The 20,131-nt window shown below is 38.5% G+C and overlaps 1 pseudogene; it reads right to left on the reverse strand.

Annotated features, from left to right (window-relative positions):
- LOC120524401 overlaps positions 1-4,692 on the reverse strand; it is a 77,065-nt pseudogene extending 72,373 nt beyond the window's left edge.
- Positions 4,693-20,131: the final 15,439 nt, after the last annotated feature.

Below are 20,131 nucleotides of genomic sequence, written 5' to 3' on the forward strand. Positions count from 1 at the left end.
GGACTCCAGAGCTGAGAGGATACACCTCCAACCATTACACTGCACCACCATTATGACTGTTCTTATTATTTATTACTGTTCCGCAATATGCCATACAGACACCCTTAACACTAGAATTACCAGAGCCTACGAAAAAACTCGTAGATTCAGCCCACCTTAAATCCCATCACACCTCTCCCCCAGCGTCCTTTGTCCTGTAAATGTGTCAATAAAGACGGCTGCAAGCAGCCGGCTATTCCATCCCCCCACCGACTTAGAACATGCACAAACTTCTCCCAGCTCATGCCTTGATTGATTATCTGGGAGTGAAGTGGAGTTTTAGAGTGGAAATAATAGATCATTATTTGGAACACACGCATTTCATGTGTGTTCCGTTTCTACAGTAATCTCTGTAAACACATTGTTAAAACAGAAACTTTTTCATATTTTAGTAATAAATGTTACAAAATGTAGGCATAAACTATAGAATGTGTGAAGCATGAAGTCCAAACATCCAATAAACACTTTCACAAAAGGTTCAAGACAGCTACAACAGCTTCTCTGGTTTAGTGGTAAGACTTGCTGAAACAGAGGGCAGCGGGCTTGACGTGCATTAGAGACCTGAGTTCAATTCCCATTGGTAAGAAAGTGTTTTTTCTTGTTAACCTCAAATGGACATAAAATTTATAAATTGGTATGCACTGTCAGTTAATGAGATTGTTATATTTTCATGTGGGATGCTTCTTTTAAAATATTTGTTAACAATTGAGACTGCAATTAACATGAACAAGTGTCCTTATAACTGTTATTTTTAATATTCATAACACACAGACAGACAGAGCACTGCGTAACAGAGAGATAGACAGGCAGAGAAATCACTAGATATATAAATAAACAGGGAAGGCACATGTACTGAAAGAAAAAAAAAGATCAACATGTACAATACAATACAATACAGTTTATTTTTGTATAGCCCAAAATCACACAGGAAGTGCTGCAATGGGCTTTAACAGGCCCTGCCTCTTGACAGCCCCCCAGCCTTGACTCTCTAAGAAGACAAGGAAAAACTCCCAAAAAAAAACTTGTAGGCAGTTCAAAGAGAGACCCCTTTCCAGGTAGGTTGGGCGTGCAGTGGGTGTCAAAAGAAAGGGGTCAATACAATACAATACACAGAACAGAACAAATCCTCAATACAGCTTAAAAATAAAAATTTTAGAAGTACAGAGCAGAATTTAACAGTGGATGATATCACATAATAAGATTTGGATATTTTTAGAGTCCTGGAGACCTCATCCATCAAGCTGCCTCCCCAATTTGGCCATTGCACGGCTGAAACAGTGCTGGGCCAGCCAATCCGATGAAAGGACCCCACTTTCCCATGATTCCTGCGATCCTCCGTCAGGGATGACTTTACCATAGGCAGGCAAAACAACTTGGCAGGTAGGCCGTGGCACCAAGTGCCAGATTTGAGTACCGAGAAGAGAAACATAAAAAAATAAAACATAAAACAGGTGAGGGTTAGTATTCAATTATAACTGTCATGTTATTTATGTTTTAGTGCTAATGAATAACAACAGAGATGCAGTATGTACAGTTAATCAGCAGCTCTAGTCAGGATATGCTAAACTGAAGTAGTGAGTCTTCAGCCAGGATTTAAAGGCTGAGACCAAAGGGACATCTCTTATAGTAGCAGGCAGACCATTCCACAGCCCTGTAACTAAAAGCTCGACCTCCCACTGTTATTTTATAAATCCTTGGAATCCTAAGCAGACTGGCATCTTGAGATCTTAATGTGCGCTCAGGTTTGTAAGTCATGATAAGTTCATACAAGTAAGCCGGACTTTGGCCATTTAATGCTTTATATGTTAAAAGGAGGATTTTGAAATCTGCCCTAAACTTAACCGGGAGCCAGTGTAAGGAACTGGAGTTATGTGTTCGTATATTCTTGTTCTTGTAATAATTCTTGCAGCCGTATTTTGGATTAACTGGAGGCTGTATAGAGAACAGTTTGAACAGCCTGTGAACACCGCATTGCAGTAGTCAATCCTACTAGAGATAAATGCATAAATTAATTTCTCAGAATCCTGTTCATTTAGAAAGCGCCTTAATTTCCTAACATTTTTAAGATGGAAGAAACATGTTTTGGACAACTTTGTAATATGCGCTTTAAATGACCAGCTAGAGTCAAAGATAATTCCTAGATTGCGGGCTGATTTAATAAAATTCCAACTGAGTTAAATGATGACAAAATATTGTTGTGATCAGCGTCATTTCCTCCAACAATTAACATCTCTGTTTTATCTGTATTTAAAGACAAGTAGTTCTCATTTATCCACTCCTTTAATTCACTAACACAACTAATTAAAAACAACATCTGAGAAACTTCATTTGATTTAAATGAAAGGTATAACTGGGTGTCATCTGCATACGAGTGAAAATTAACATTATGTTTCCTAATGAGAGATCCCAGTGGAATCATGTAAAGTGAAAACAATAAAGGTCCCAGTACTGAGCCCTGTGGGACACCATATTGAACTTCTGTGTATAATGATGGAGTACTGTCAGCACATTTCTGCACATATTGAAATTAATTTGATAAATAAGAACTAAATCAAGCAAGCACGGGGCCTGTATGCTCAAAATCATTTTCTAGCCTGTGCAGTAAAATAGAATGGTCAATGGTGTCAAATGCTACACTTAAGTCCAACAACATAATTACAGTGGAGTTTCCTTCATCAGAGGATATCAGAATGTCATTTACAACCCATGTTAGTGCCGTTTCTGTACTATGACCAGTGCGAAAACCAGAGTGGAATTTTTTAAATAAATTGTAATGCGTAAGGTGTGAATGAAGCTGACTGCCGACTACTTTTTCTAGTATTTTAGAGAGAAACGTTAAATTTGAAATAGGCCTATAATTATTTAGTTTGTGTGGGTCTAGGTCTGACTTTTTAAGTAATAAAGGCTTTAATGACTGACATTTTAGTGCATCAGGTACTGTGCCATGCAATAATGAACTATTGATAATGTTTAGAATAGGCGCTGCAAGAACATCCATTGCACTTTTTACTAGTTTTGTCGGTACTGGATCTAGGGAACAAGTAGTGGGCTTCATTTTAGAAATTAAAGTTAAGACTTCCTGCTCAGTTACAGGATTAAAATTACTAAAGTGCTGAATGCAATGTGAGACAGGGTCTGCTAAGCTAGTATTTGGTTTCTACTGTGATGCAGAGATCTGGGATCTTATATTTTTAATTTTTTCATTGAAGAAGTTCATAAAGTCTGTACTGCTAATATCTGTTGGTATTTTGCACTGTAAGACTAAGAGCAGTTTACTTCTCAAAACGGAGTGATGCAGGATCGAACTATCGACCTTTTGATTCTGTCGGTAGCTGATTCTATTGTGCCATGGAGGCAGTCACAATAAATGGTGTCAATGTCGTATGTTAACGCGGCTTTTTGTTTCTGCAGCTATATTTTTGAATAAAAGCGCAATTGTTGTGTTAGAATTGTAGCTTTTGTGAAAGTATTTCTCTGATACTTCAGGCTTCATACATTATATAGTTTATGCCTACATTTTGTCATCTACTAGTAGAATATAAAAAACGTTTCTGTTTTAACAATGTGTTTACACAGATTACTGTAGAAACGGAACAGACATGAAATGCGTGTGTTCCAAACAACAATCTATAATTTTGCCTCTAAAACTCCACTTCACTCCCAGAAAATCAATCAAGGCATGAGCTGGGAGAAGTTTGTGCATGTTCTAAGTCGGTGGGGGGATGGAATAGCCGGCTGCTTGCAGCCTGATTTTTATCAGCACTTTTAGATGATAAAAGACGCTGGTGGAGAGCTGTGAACGATTTTAAGAAGCGATTTAAGGTGGGACAGATTTATGAGTTTTTTCGTAGGCTCTGGTAATTCTAGTGTTAACAAATAAGTAAAACATTTGCTAAAAGCTGGGACTTGATTGCAGCGTCCACAGGTTGGATCATGCCCTGGAAACATTTTGGAGAGTTTTAGAAGAGACAAATGTGCTCGATATATAATTTTGATTTGTATGCTTTGCACATATGGAGCTCGAGTGAATTCTCTGCATTGCTACTTTCCACTCTTTTTCTGATATATTAATTGAGAGATCTTTTTCCCAGTGTCCTCTTGGATCTTTGAAAGGGAGGGACTGTAAAATGATTTTATATATTGCAGAGATGGTGTCTGAGTCCTTGAGATTGAGCAATATTTTTTCCAGCATGGATGAGGGTGCGAGATGAGGAAAATCGGGAATGTTCTGTTTAACAAAGTTCCTAATTTGAAGATAGTGAAAGAAATTAGCCCTCTTGGTCTTTCTCCCCTCGCCGCGTGCACAGCACTGATCGCCGCATCCACTGTCGGAGAACCCCCTACTTAGTTCCGATCATACATATCATGGGCCTTTTCGGTGGGCTCTCCTTTATGCTTTACGGGGTCGGCTCTACTCACAGTCCCCACCGTATTGCTCCAGCCAAAGGATCCAGCGTCGCGCCATTCTGCCGAAGCATGCAGCGTCCGTAATGACACGATCACCTTTCCCTCCAGCTTCTGCAACTCTGCACAGAGAGCACGTATCACCTGCAGAAACGACTCTGTGGACTGAAGGCACACCTTTAGTTCACGCAGAGCCGCTGTCAAGCACAGAAAGCCAGTCAGCAATTGACTCACCTGACTGTCAGTCATGTCCGCTGACTGCTTCCTGTGGGGCCTCTCCTCCGGCCCAATCGGGTCCTTCCCCGGAACGAGACGGACATTCCTTGGTCCCGCCTCTATCCATTGTGGAAGATGACCCGAACACAGACAGGCAGACACGTTTAAATCACCCCACACACGTTTATTTAGGTGCTCCATATTTACAAGTGCGCTCCTCAGTCCCCAAGTCACCAAAGTCCTGGCCACAACACAATGCCTTTTCCTTCAGGCCCCCTCCTTGTCTGTCCTGCAGACATCATGCTTCTTCCACCCAACTCTAATCAATGTAAGAAGGGAGGCGGCCCCTTTTATGCTTCCCCGGATATGATCCAGGTGTGTCCTGGCAATCTTCCACTGACACGCCCCAGTGTGGCGGAAGTGCCGGCTGCATCCCCGGAAGTACTCTGGGTGTCCCTGCTTCTCTTCCCCCCAGCACGTCCGGGTGTGGCGGAAGTGCTGAGGTCCAGGGCTCCAAAGGCATAGGGGTGCCCCCTGGCGGTGACCATGGGCCCTATAAGCTTGAGCTTCAAAGCTCTGTACCTGTGGCCCCCAAAGGTACCAGGGTGGTCGCCCCCACATGGTCTGGGGAAGGCGTAAGCCCCCCTCCGGTCCTCCTGGGCTTCCCGCCCGGGTCAAGCTGTCTCCAACATAATACATTTGTACATTTAATAATAAACTATTTTATTTAAATGGCATCTCTCCAGTGCTCAAAGTCCTTTAGAAGTATTCAAAAGGGATAGTATTAGAAACACTGGAAAATAAGCCTGACAAATACCACTGGTTTTAAGGAAATATCAATATTGAATACCAAATAAAAAGATGCATAAAAAAAGCTGTCACTACAACCCTGGCCAAGAAAAGTGAAATGAAAATAAATTAATAAAATGAAACATATGATTCAAAGTTAGCTCAATAAAACAACAATGAACAGAAATGAAAATATTTCTATTAGAACATAGTGGATAAAAAAACGTAATTACAAGCAGTTACATCATGAGGACTCAGTCAGATAAATTGAACTGAGAAAGCGGATTAAAATGTTAGCATGATAAGTTAAAAATGCCTTTTGAAGAAGTGAATTGGGCCAACAGATCTACCATAATAAATTTATAGAGGTTATTCCAAAGACTGAGTTCACTAGAACTGGAGGCAGTATTGCCCATGCTGTATAGACTAGTTGGTGGCAACACAAGCCTGTCTTTAATTGTGAGTTGAAGTGGACTGCTAAAAAATACAGTAGTTATGCACAGTTAGTTACTGTACAGATGTAGTCTGGTGTCAGGCACTTTAACCCTCTATAACCAGTTAGCAAGAGGAGTTTTTATTGAATTCACTTGAGAGAAAGGGATAGAGTAAATACGACAGCAACTATAAAGTCACTACTGTGAATGTGAGTGTTGACTGTTTCACCAGAGTATTTAACTACCTGCTTGGAATTGAAATTGCAGACTGAAAGGTACACTGCCAGTAGCGAGTTACAGAAATAAATGAGGCATGTGATAAAAGTATAAACAAGCATCTCAGTGTGAGAAAAATAGCAATCCTATTATTCAAATCTAGGACACTAGTGCTATTAAGCAACACTGTTAATCACTACACCATTAACCCTCCTATTGTTATTGTTCATTAAATATTATTTTTACATTATTTCAAAAGGTTCTTGCATTTATGAGAAAAACACAATATTTAAAACAGTCCACAAAGGCAAAATGAATATTAAGACCTTCAGCTACAAAGAAGGTACTTTTTGAAGAGGGAACTGCAGAATCTGAAAATTGCAAACCCCTTTTATTTAAGAACCATCCAAGAATTGTTCATAATACCAGTTGTAACATACTTTCCTTCTTCAAATTTGTAACCAAGTCATGCTTTATTTTCCCTTAGGTATACAGAGTTAGTGAATTGTAAACCAAAAGGATTCCGGTTCAGTTGCTTCCTTTCAGTTTTGTTGTGAGATGCCAAGTAAGTAAATTGGCTGGCCAGCACCTCAACTGGAAAAAGTATGTACTGTAAACAACTTTTGCAATTGTGAAGCATATTAGGTTTGTGTTCATTATGTAAAGGTGTTATAAAGTTTCTTTTTTGTGCTTACTGGTTCATCTACTCAATATTTAAGAATACAATTCATTGAAAAACATGCCAGGTAAGTTTAATTTCAGAAAACCAGGCTCGTTTTTACATCTGTGCAAGGTATAATCACCAATTGTACTGTATGAGACATTTCACAGAACACCGTGTCTAGTGTGAGTTCCTGCCCTGCATCCAGTACTGCTCTGAAAGGCAGTGACTGGCTTAATGGACATCACTGCTTCAACAATGGTTACTGTGACTGAGGAAGATGGGATAGGCTTATGCTCCTTGCAACCCAACAATTGCATTAAACAGGTTCAGGAAATGGATGGATGGCTAGCAAGAAGCTAGTCTTGTAAGACCAGACATGACTCTCAAATGAGAATACACATCTGGGGACAGCTTCTTTGTAGTTAATAGTGCCGCTGCAAAGACTCCAACCACAGGGCTTCTTCCTAAAACACCTGCCTCCAATTCTGGCTGGGTTTCAATTGAAAACGCTAGCAAAGCAAACAGAAACTGAACAAAAGTCTTGACACTGAAAGAAAATAAAAAGCTACTGTTGCGGTTCTTCAGAAGCTTAGAAGAACAAGGCAAATGAAGCTTAATGATTAATTTGTACATTGCTATGAGAATGTCAATGGTGAACACAAGACATGCACACACAAGCACATACATGTAGACTACTACAGTTGCTTGGCTCCACATGTTTGAGAAGTGCTTTTGTCTATAACGATATCTTTCTGTCATTTTGACTATTGCATCACTATATGGCATAACAACAGCAAATAGAGTTCAGATAAACATTGTGGTCTATGTGTTTAAACAAAAGAGGCTATACTCTGTCATGGCATATTTGCATTTCCAACTAGACAGTAATTTTAGTTTCTTGTATTTATTCATTTTGATGTTCAGTCAGAAAGAAGAATTTGTGCAGCCTCATTCATATTTCTACTGGTGTTGTTAGGTAAATTTGTTGATTTAGGGGGTTTTGAGTATTGAAATCTGCACCCTTCTCTTCATTATCAACTCTCTTATCGACTGTTTTTTTCATCTACTTTTGATGGAGTGTGACACACCATTTACTTCAAATGCATATTTTGCAATTCATATTTTAACTAATATAACTGCTAGCTCTTTAATCCTTACAATGACACTATCGCCATAAACGTTCAACAGACAGCACACACATCACCTGTGAAAATGTGTTGCTTATTTTTACCACTAGTCCTTTGATTTTTTTCAAATGCAAATATATACTCTTATTTTATAGAAGGGATTTTTTCTTTAACACATGCAAAGTGCTCTCCGCACATGCAACATACATATACTGTATATATTTAGTTGGGTTTTATTCAGGGATTTTTTGGCTGTAAACAATTTATCGTAAACATAAACTCGCTGTATGTCAGTCCAGGTTAACGAGAGCACCTTTGCTCTTTGCTGTTCAATTCACCACACCTATTTTGAGCATCACCTTAGATTGACTAAGAAATGTGACACTCTGTGACTCATCTAATTGATCTCAACCAGTTTTAAGCAAAATTCACTAATGGTTGTCTCCAAGCATATACCTCATAACATGTGGCTCTGCAAGACTAGCAAGAGGATAACAGGAGAAAACAGATTCTAAAAGTGTAAAATTAGGTGGGAATCTAGCAATAGGGTCCTTAGTCATAGAATCCATACTCGTTACTGAAGAACCAAATTGACAGGGGTCACTAGGGGGCAGGGGACAGAAAATTCTGTTAAAAAAGGGGACATAATTGACTAACAACAACAAAAAAAGAAACGTCCCTTTTTCAGGACTGTGTATTTCAACAATAATGTTTTAAAAATCCAAATAACTTTACAGATCTGCATTGTAAAGGGTTTAAACAATGTTTTCCATGCATGTTCAATTAACCATAATCAATTAATTAACATGCACCTGTGGAATGGTCGTTAAGACCTTAACAGCTTACAGAAAGTAGGCATTTAAGGTCACAGTTCTTAAAACGCAGGACACTAAAGAGACTTGTCTACCGACTGTGAAAAACACCCAAAGAAAGATGCCCAGGGTCCCTGCTTATCTGCGTGAACGTGCATTAGGCATGCTGCAGGGAGGCATGAGGACTGCTGATGTGGCTAGGGCAATAAATTGCCATGTCTGCACTGTGAGACGCCTAAGACAGCGCTACAGGGAGACAGGAAGGACAGCTGATCATCCTCGCAGTGGAAGACCACATGTAACAACACCTGCACAGGATTGGTACATCCGAATATCACACCTGCATGACAGGTACAGGATGGCCACAACAACTGCCCGAGTCACACCAGGAACACACAATCCCTCCATCAGTGCTCAGACTGTCCGTAATAGGCTGAGAGAGGCTGGACTGAGGGCTTGTAGGCCTGTTGTAAGGCAGGTCCTTACCAGACATCACCAGCAACAATGCCGCCTATGGGCACAAACCCACCTTCACTGGACCAGACTGGAGTGGCAAAAAGTGCTCTTCACTGATGAGTCACGGTTTTCTCTCACTAGGGGTGATGGACGGATTCATGTTTATCGTCGAAGGAATTGAGCACGTCTGGGACCTGTTCGATCGCAGGGTAAGGGCTAGGCCCATTCCCCCCAGAAATGTCCAGGAACTTGCAGGTGCCTTGGTGAAAGAGTGGGGTAACATCTCACAGCAAGAGCTGACAAATCTGGTCCAGTCCATGAGGAGGAGATGCACTGCAGTACTTCAAGCAGCTGGTGGCCACACCAGATACTGACTGGTACTTTTGATTTTGAGCCTCCCTTCATTCAGGGACACATTGTGAAACAGTTTTAGTTTATGTCTTATGGTGTTGACTCTTTTAGTGTTCATACAAATATTTACACATTAAGTTTACTGAAAGTAAAAACAGTTGAAAATCAGAGGACGTTTCTTTTTTTGCTGAGTATATGTAATGTATTGTAAGTCTTTAAAGATCAGTCTGATAATCAGCTCAGATGGCCAGTAGGATAGACAAAATTTCCAGTTAAGCTAAAGAAAAAACAAAATCTGCAGAGATCCCAAGGCTGAAAGACCACCTAGACCCCATTGAGCATTCTACCTCATTGTTTCCAGGCTTTTTTCCTGAGGAGTGCAGTGGGTCCTGTTTACAACTGAGGAACTGCCTTCATTCAATCACTATGGGTGGCTACACAGGCCCTTGATTAGATGGTGATGGCACAAAAAGCAACCACAGGAAAAACTGGAAAAGAGAGCAGGAAAAAGTAGAGATTAGTGAAGATTGCAAATGAAGAAGAACATGCACATATAATCTATTAAGAGTACAATTAAAATGTAGCTATGGATTTTCCAAGCAAACAGATGGCATCCTTAGGAGTCGATATGCTAGGGAAGACTCTTTATGTTCAAAATTAATGAGAAGCAAGATGTAGATGAAGTGTGCATAGAAATTTACAAGGTAACCACAATAGACACATCTAGAAAGGGATAACCAGTAGTATGAAGGTATGGATGGTAGTTATGGTATTTTAGCATTACTTTTAAAGTAAAAGACACACACAAAAGGAAGAAGCTAATAATACATGGTCTCCTTCCATTCACTTTGTAACCTGTGTCACACATGTGTGATTGGGAGGCAGCTAAAGGGCCTGAATAATTGTAGTACAACGCCAGACCAGGGGGTGGTGAACTGCACTGACTTTCTCTCTCAGTCCTCTGCAGACCATCCATGGAAAATCCCGCTTGCTTCTGGCGCCTATGATTATGTCACTTCCGGCACTGGCGCCATTGAGGGTGTTACTTCTGGGCCTGATTACATCACTTCCTGTCTTGACCTTTAAAGCTGTCATGTTTGCATCCTACCATCAGTTCTGTTTTGTTCAGTGAACACCTTGACAATTTTACCCATTTGCAGCCGGGCATTTGTATGACACCTGCTTATTTAGTTCAGGGTCACAGAGTGCCAATGTTTATTAGATAAAAACAAGGACTGGGTAGAAATTTGTCCATTGCAGAACAAACCCAAAATTAACTCATAAAGTTGCCTGTTAAACTATCATATACCATATTGGTGTAAGGGGTGAAAACCTGAGAACACAGGGAAAACCCAAGCGAACATGGACAGAATGTGCAAACTTTGTAGGCAGGAATGTTAAACACTGAACCACTGTGTCATCTAACTTGAATTCGTTTGAAAATAGTTTCAAACATTAACTTTTAGAACTTTTTCTGTTTCCTTTTGATATTGTATATTTTCAGCTACTTAATAAATCCACCATCTATCCATTTTCCCAACCCGCTTATCTAGATTAGGGTCATGGGGCAGTTGGAGCCAGTCCCAAAGGGTATTGCTAAAAATTCAGGAATAATCCCTAATCGCCATTGTAGGGTGAATACACACACAGGCCAATTTAGCATTGCCAATCCATCTCAACTGCACGTCTGACTGTGGGAGGAGAACAGTGCACCTGAAGAACACAAACTACATGAAGGGAGCATCCAGAATGCAACTCTTGGTCTCCTTACTACGAGACATCAGTGCTATCACTGTGTCAACTTACTTAACATATGAGGAATGCAATTCATAATTGATTTGGAACATTATAATCAGACTTTGTAAGTTTCAATACAATAAAAACTACACTGAAAATAGAAGTGCAGAAAAAGTTAACTTACAAATGTTAGACAGCAAGTATGAAAAAATGTAAAAGTAGTTGTATAAATTAAACACAGCTAAGTACAAAACTGAAACTAATATTAAACTGCAACACTGACATACAAAAGAAAAGTACTGGATACATTGATAAAGTAAGAGTAATGCTGTCAAGGCTAGCAGACAGTGTGGTAGTGACAGTATAGTCTTTAAGGAGCAGTAACTTTTAAAAATTACAAATGACTGGCACTTATTTACAACATTTGTTTTTTTTTATGAAATTATATTTACTGATGATTTTTTTTTTAATTTACTAAATTAATAGATGGGTAGCTCTGGTTTATCCACAAGAAAAAATAACCATATTCCAGGAATACCCCTTACCACTGCTATATTAAGTGTATTTCATTTTAGCTTCTTCATTGTGTTTCTGTGTTTTTTATGTTACACCACTTATTTAATATTCTGTTAGAAACCAAACACTGAATGCCACAAGAAACTGGCTAATACGGTCAAGAATGTCAATGATCAAGAATAGGGGGCAGAGTGGTGGCTCTGGGGCTAAGGATCTGCACTGGTATCCCAAAGGTTGCCGGTTCAAATCCCTGTCACTGCCAAAAGAGATCCTACTCAGCTGTGCCCTTGAGCAAGACCCTTAACCTGCAATTGCTCCAGGGGTGCTGTACAATGGCTGACCCTGAGTTCCAACCCCAAGGGGTATGTGAAAAATAGCAAATTCCTAATACAAGAAATCATATAAAGAAGAAAAACTATTTTTTTTATTAATTTTAGAAACCTATCCTCTTTACTCTTTTGAAAATGCCCTAGTCATGTTAACAACTGAACATGAAAAAGCTTTCATTTAGTATGTCAGGTATAATTTTTAAAAATAGTATCATTATCCTTCTGGTGATGTCAAAGTAGGAAATGATGTCCTAATGAAATAGAGCAATTATAAACTTTATTCTTAAAAACTTGTATTTTGACCTGCTTGAATTTAACTGTTGAAAATTTTCACTTTCTAAAGCCTACACCCTGTGAGAGGACGTCTGTAGAATAAATATTAATAGAATAAACAATAAGCTGTGGGAACAATGCGCATGTTTTAATTAAAATGTTCCCACGATTAATTAATGTATGCGCCTACATTCTGCATAGCCTTGCTGTGCTTCTATTTGTATAAGAACAGCCTAATGGAGAGAGAAACCGACTGTGATAAGGCTATTTTTTGACTTGGGAATGAGTTATGGCTACATTGTAGCAATTCTTGTCTTATGGGGGCATCATCCTGAGATAGTGGTAAAGGCAAAGAATTCTCAAGGCTAAATGGCCTTTACTGACAAAGCTATACCTACATCAAAGACATTATTCACTTTATTTTGCAGATCAGTTGCAAGATGCATGGCTATTGCTAGATGTACACAAAGTGTAAAGAGCCACTTCAGGATCTTCTTTTTTTCTGCACTTCAGCCAATAAAGGATCAACCTGGACATGTGCATCAAATATTTACCACGTTTGAAAGTCCAAAGGCTTTCCCTCTAAAGTTGTGCCCTGTCGTTCCCTGATAATCTGGAGCATTCATTTTTCAGCCAGTTCTGACAATGTACCCTATGTTGCTGTGTACAGTGCAGTTCATAACTAAAGTTGTTATTATTATTCTAAATGACATAGATCTTGAAGAGTGTCTTTTAGATTAGGGGTGAGTTTGTCAAAGCATCATTGCACATCAATCATCATAACCATTACAGAGAGAGTGTTCAAAGTGATGTTACATTGACCTTTGTGTTATGATGCTTTTGACACTTCTTTCATCTTTATGTCGAATAAAAATGGGAACAAATTCCATATGATTCAGTACTGAATTACAACAACAATATTTATTTCTATAGTACATTTCCACAGAAAAGATTTTGCTCAAAGAGCTTTGCAATATGTAAAGCATTTGAGTTACAGATTGTACTTTTTATGTAATTAATGAAGCTTTACAAATGTTCTGTTCTGATGGTGCCAAAATACTGTAGCTTTAGTTCTGTCTATGCCCCCATAATTGGACTATGCCATTTTGATCAAGGATAGTTAGAGTTCTGGGTTTAAATCCCAGGCAATGAGTTTGTGGAGTTCGCACATCTCTCCCAGACCACGTTGGTTTTTCTCCACGCACTCAGATTTTCCTTTCATATTCGAAAAAAATGTGAATATCAAATTAACTGGCAGCTTTAATCTGGTCGAGGATGTGTGAAGGTGTTGTGTATGTTTATGTCAGCCTGGCATTCCTTCCAGGGTTGGTTCCTTCCTTCTGCTCAGTGCTGCAGGAATAGACATTGGCTGTCTGTGACCTGGACCTGGAGGAATCTTTTTAATGAAATTGTATATAACACTTGCACTTAATTTGCACTGTTCTATTTTAGCACTTTGTTACTTGTTTTATATTTCCAGTACAGAGCTCTTTTACTCATGACACACTTGTTATTGTACATGGAGATGGATACTTAATTGTATGTTAAATTAAGATTAATTAGATTCATTATAATGATGTCTAGTTTTGTTAACAGTCAACACTGCCAAGCACTGACTTTAATTAATATAATTTTAGTGTGGAAGGAGAGAAACACATTTTTCCATGCAGAAATTAGCAATTTCAGAATAAAACAGTAAAATAAAGGCTGGAAGTGCAAGGAAGAATATATCTTTATCATTTTCTCTTTAGTCTCATATAAATGATTACTGCAGCTACTAATAGATCACCTAGAGCATTATTTGGATTATTTAAGAGTCTCTTTTTTCCTGTGTTATGTCAGAGGATCTTCAAAGAAATGTGTTTCAGAGCTTAAAATATTTCAGAGGCATAAAAAAAGAATTTGCCCTATTTCTAATTTTTGCATTATTATACAATTTTACAATAAACTTTGTTTGATCCTTTTGAGTATTGTAGCAGTACAGAGAATAGAAACTTCTTTCATTTGTTTTGTGTCCTAAGTAATCAATCATACATTTTTTACAGAAAACAAATTATTGCCATGTTAGTGAGCACAGACTAATATAAGATATATTTAAAGAACACCTGACCTCTGTTATCTTGGCTAAGATCAGTAGTCATGATGCCACCAAAATGGGCAAAAATAAGTTCCATGAAAAAGCAGTATGCGCAAGATCACTGCTTGTTAATAACTGTAACATGTGCCATGATTCAGATGGAGAAACAAAAGGGTAGCAAAACCAAATCTTTATGTTTTGTCTGCGGGCATTCAGTTCAGTAGGACCAAATTGGTATGGAGATGCTTAGGTTTTATTTCAGCTAAAGTTCTGAAGGCTGAAATCTTTACTTAATGTCAACAGCCCATAACCAAAATAAATTCCATAAATAAATAAATAAATAAAAGAGACCAGTTCTGTATGGAAAACTGGTAAAAACTGGGACTACATGGTTAAAATATTTGCAGACCCGACATCTAACAACTAAGCATCTCTGACCAACTAAAACAGCAAAATGAATCAATCTAAGGTAAAATTTTCCCTAGTATTCCACAAATTATCAAGCAACTTGTCCTTAAATCAGTCAGAACAGAAGCACACCTTCTTCCATGCAAAGCCTGAAAACCATGAGGACTGATTTAGATCGTTTATGTTAGGTAGAATTTCTAGTGGGGGCTGAGTGGTCTCATGGCCTCAGAACCACTGCAGATTTAGTTTTTTTCTACAGCCCTCTGGAGTTTTTTTTTGTATTTTCTGTCCTCCATGGCCATTGGACCTTCCTTTATTCTTTGTTAATTAGTATTGTCTAATTTTATTTTCATATGTTTTATTTTTTCTTTCTTCATTTTGTAAAGCACTTTGCGCTACATCATTTGTATGAAAATGTGCAATATAAATAAATGTTCTTGTTGTAAGAAAAATGATCACAATACAATTTAGCTCTCTGTTGTGCCTTTTAAACATTGCAGTTCATTTTGCACAGTGCAACAGATGACCCAGTGTGCCAGGTTTACCAGTGGATTTCAGGTGGATATTCATGCCTGACCAGGCAAAACTCATCTCCTTTTAACAATGGCATATCTCTTGTCAGAAAACAGTGACAATTAAAGTAGTCAGACTGGATTTAACTCTTTAGAGTGCATGTTAAATCCCACAGTCCATTGGTGTAGATAAGTGAGTGTGCTACGTTTACCAGAGAATTAAATTTGTGCACCCACACTGGACTGGAAAAACTTCACATGTAATCAAAATGTGAACTATGAATTACTTTTGTAACATGTGCGAATAAGAAGCTGGCTGTGAGCTAGTAAGCAGTAGTTAGCTGTCTAATTGCATTTCTTTTTACTACACAGTATTGCAGTGCTTAGCACTGCCGTTTCACGAATTCAACTGGATTTGAATGCATGACCTACTTTTGTAAACTTCACAATATCCATCTAGTACCACCTACAACTGAACACCAGCAAAACTAAGGAGCTGGTTTTGGATTTTAGGAGACCCAGGCCGCTCATGGACCACGTCATCATCGGAGGTGACTATGTGCAGAGGGTGCAGACCTATAAATATCTGGGAGTGCAGCTGGATGATAAATTGGACTGGACTGCCAATACTGATGCTCTGTGTAAGAAAGGACAGAGCTGACTATACTTCCTTAAAAGACTGCCGTCCTTCAACATCTGCAATAAGATGCTGCAGATGTTCTATCAGACGGTTGTGGCGAGTGCCCTCTTCTACGCGGTGGTGTGCTGGGGAGGCAGCATTAAGAAGAGGGACGCCTCACACCTGGACAAACTGGTGAGGAAGGCAGGCTCTATTGTAGGCATGGAGCTGGACAGTTTGACATCAGTGGCAGAGCGACGGGCGCTGAGCAGGCTCCTATCAATCATGGAGAATCCACTGCATCCACTGAACAATATTATCTCCAGACAGAGGAGCAGCTTCAGTGAGAGACTGCTGTCACTATCCTGCTCCACTAACAGACTGAGGAGATCGTTCCTCCCCCACACTATGCGACTCTTCAATTCCACCTGGGGGGGTAAACGTTAACATTATTCAAAGTTATTGTCAGTTTTTACCTGCATTTTTATTACTCTTTAATTTAATATTGTTCTTGTATCAGTATGCTGCTGCTGGAGTATGTGAATTTCCCCTTCAGATGAATAAAGTATCTATCTATCTATCTAACTAGCAGGTGTGTAACTGTGTATATAACGTCAAAGTGTTAAGCAATATGTCCTCTTCACAGAAAATTATGTACATTCACATAATATGGTATATGGTGCTCATCAGAATGTATGCTGTGCACACACAATAATAGCTGATACAACCTTAAAGTATCTGGTACATGGGCTATAGTAAGTGGTGGGCATGAGATATAGTAATGGGTGAGCACAAGATAGTAAGTAATGAGCATGAGACAGTGAGTGGTGAGCACAAGATAGTTTCCTCAAATAAATTTATACCATGTCTCGTCAGGGGCTCCATAGTCATGTGTATAGAATACAGTGAAATTCTTACTTGCACCAACATGCAACACATTGCCACTCTCTGGCTTTAAAATTAGTAATTGTAATAACCTTGCTGAAACATAAGATGAAATTGTATTAATTTGTTGTTTAAAATGAGCATGCTTAATTTTTTTAGAAAAATAATATAAAATTGCTACAGGGAAAAAAGCATAAAGGTCTGTGAACTGTATACTGACTAGTGGGGCCTACAGTTTCTTCACCAAAAAAAAAATGAACATATAAGCCTAAACAATGTTTTTTAGATATATGTGTAAACCCACAACAACAGTATTGTAGCTTGACAATTTGTAGTGCATGAGGCTGCAGTCACTCAATGCTAGGCAAATTAAAAGACAAAAAACAACATCTCAAAGACACACATGCAAGGTTAACTTACGACTGTAAATCTGGCTCTGTATTAGTGGCTATATCAGTGTGCATGAGTGTGTTCAGTAATGATTTAGCACCTCATCCAATGCTGGTCCATGCCTTGTGCCTAATACTTCCAGAATTGGCTCTATCAACGCAACACTCCATAATGAAAAAAAAAAACATTTTAAATTTTTTTTTTTCAGAAATTTTAGAACTGAACATATTTAAGACTTTTTTTTCAAAGCTTGTTTCATTGCGGCTCAATGATCTGTTTCATTTTTAAACAAAAACCTGGCTGAATTCAGAATGCTTCATAGTGTGTTCTATGCAGCCCACATGGCCACTCTTAAGATTACACTGGAATTTTTGTAATCTTGGGTTTTTCAAGTTGAGTGTTAATAAAGAGTTAATAAAGTAAACCAATGCTAAAAGTGAATATAAATGCTGTCCTTGAAGTGATGATAATACAACCAAAATTAGCATTTAATTGAGTTCTTTGAAGCAACAAGCCATTATACTGCCATAATATACTGTCACTTAGTGACTCTGTGGCTAAGGATCTGCGCTGGCATCTGGAAGGTTGCTGGTTCAAATCCCATTACTGCCAGAAAGAAGCCTATTCCTTAATTTGAAAATTGATCTGAGGCGCTGTGCAATGGCTGATTCTACACTCTGGCTCAAAAAATAATGATTTTGTGAAAAGACAGTTTCCAATCAGGGATTAACAAAGTATATCAAATTAAGAAAAAAACATATAAAGGAGTAGAATGCAAACTCTAGTTATGATCCCATTGCTGTAAGTCTGAAAAAATGCATTTTTTTATTCTTTTCAAGTATTCATCCTGTAAAATTCTCAGTTGTATTGTAATGATAATGTAAATATATCATTCACCTTAAATTAAAAAAAAGCCCTTTGTTGAAATTGCTTGCAGCCCTGTAGTTTTATTTTACTTTATTTAAAAGCCATAAAAATTGTGCTATGTACCAGTATGCATTTGTTGATATATTTTGTCATTGCTTCCAAGCAAGGAAGAGAATACTATAGATAGCAGCCTGCTGTTAGGGTTTATTTTTGACTTATTATTAGATTAGTTTCTAGAGCACTCTCCTCCTTTTAAGTTCCATAATCCTTCAGTTGTTCAGTGCATTGTTGAGGCTCAAGGGTAAAAAATGCTTATTAGTTAAATGCTGAGCAATTGGAGGGCATATAGTTTAGGGAGGTTTGGGACTCATTACCTATGCTGCACAGCAATGAAAAGAATAAAAATAAGAATAAAAAAATATGCTGACCACTCTTGTCTTTGAATCTTGCTGTGACATAGGTACTGAAGAATGTGTGAGCAATAAAGAATTGGGGTTGTGCCAAGAATAGAAAAAATGGTGCTTTGCAGTTGGAAGGCTACTGCTGCTGCTGATCTCTCTTTAAAGAGCATAACATTTGTTCATTATTTTTATTATTTTTAATTCAATTCAATTTTATTTTATAGACCAGGGGCCTCATGCATAAAGCCGTGCAAAGAATTCACACTATAACATGGCATACAGACAAAAGCGGAAATGTGCGTACGCACAAAAAAAATCCAGATGCATAAATCTGCGCAAACGGCAACGTTCTTCAACTACATAAATCCCAGTCAGCGTGAAAAGTAACACACGTGCATGCGACTCCTCCCAGAATTACATCTGTTTGAATATGCAAATCAATATAAATAGCCCTTAAGCTCAGCGTTCTGTGAAAAGGCAATGGCAAAAGCACATGGGGAAATAGAAGAATTTCAGCGGAAAACAAGTGGAGGCATGGAAAAGCTTACTCAACGCACACAATCAGCTCTGTAATAGACATTAAGCCATCTGTAAGCTTAGAATGCTGATTCTTCAAAACTTTTAAGAAACATTAAAATATCTTCGTAGTACATGTTTAACTATTCCATCCATCTATCCTTCCCTTTTCGCATCAGCCCCAGCAAGAAAACAGGCAGGAACAATCCGTGAATGGAGCGCCAGCTCCTCACTAGCGCAGCGACAGTGTCCTCACATGTTTAATAACAATATAGATTATTTAAATGAAGTTAAAGCTTTATCTGTATAATATAATAAACATATTTTTCGGCATTTTATCTTAAAAATGATATCGCTATCATATGTAAAAAACGCACTTTATAAAGTGGCTGAAGTTGTGCAATATTATAACTGTATCGCAAGTTTACAGTGAGGTGAGTGTACTTATAAGTACAAAGCATTCTACAAGGAGCAATTGATGGACTGATTGAGTGCGTTTATAGTTCTTGGGATGAAACTGTTTCTGAACTGTGAGAAAAGGCTTTGAAGCGTTTGCCGTATGAAAGCAGTTCAATAGACAGCATGTGTACTAGATGCTGTATACCGATAATTCTCTTTCCAGTCAGCTGCTGTAGAGCTGTGTTCCCCCACTCAGATACAGTGATATAAATACTCTGAGTGGTGCAGTGAAAGTAATATATAAAAAGATGATCCCCTGTCGCAACCTCTAACGGGAGCAGCTGAAAGAAGAAGAAGAAAAAGGTGCCGTGAGAGTAGCAATGCTAAAGCAGCTATGGTATTTGGAATAGTTTGTCCATTCTGTGGACCATTATATTGTTACAGGTTAATTAAAATCAAACGCACTAAACTAATAAACAGTATGCGGTTAATTTCAGTGTATTTATAAAGCCACGTCAGGGATGTGGATCTAAAAAAAAAGGGAAACCACACTGAAACTTTGACGCTGGGTGCCACCAGTTTACAAAACTGAGTGGAGAACTTGCGTACGCCATGGTTGGAGCTACCGTGAAAATGTGCGTGGCTTTACGGCAAGTTTAGGTTTTATACATCACAATTTGAACGTGGAAACATT

This window comes from Polypterus senegalus, chromosome 2 (genome assembly GCF_016835505.1).
Source record: "Polypterus senegalus isolate Bchr_013 chromosome 2, ASM1683550v1, whole genome shotgun sequence".
In the NCBI taxonomy this organism is placed as follows: domain Eukaryota; kingdom Metazoa; phylum Chordata; class Cladistia; order Polypteriformes; family Polypteridae; genus Polypterus; species Polypterus senegalus.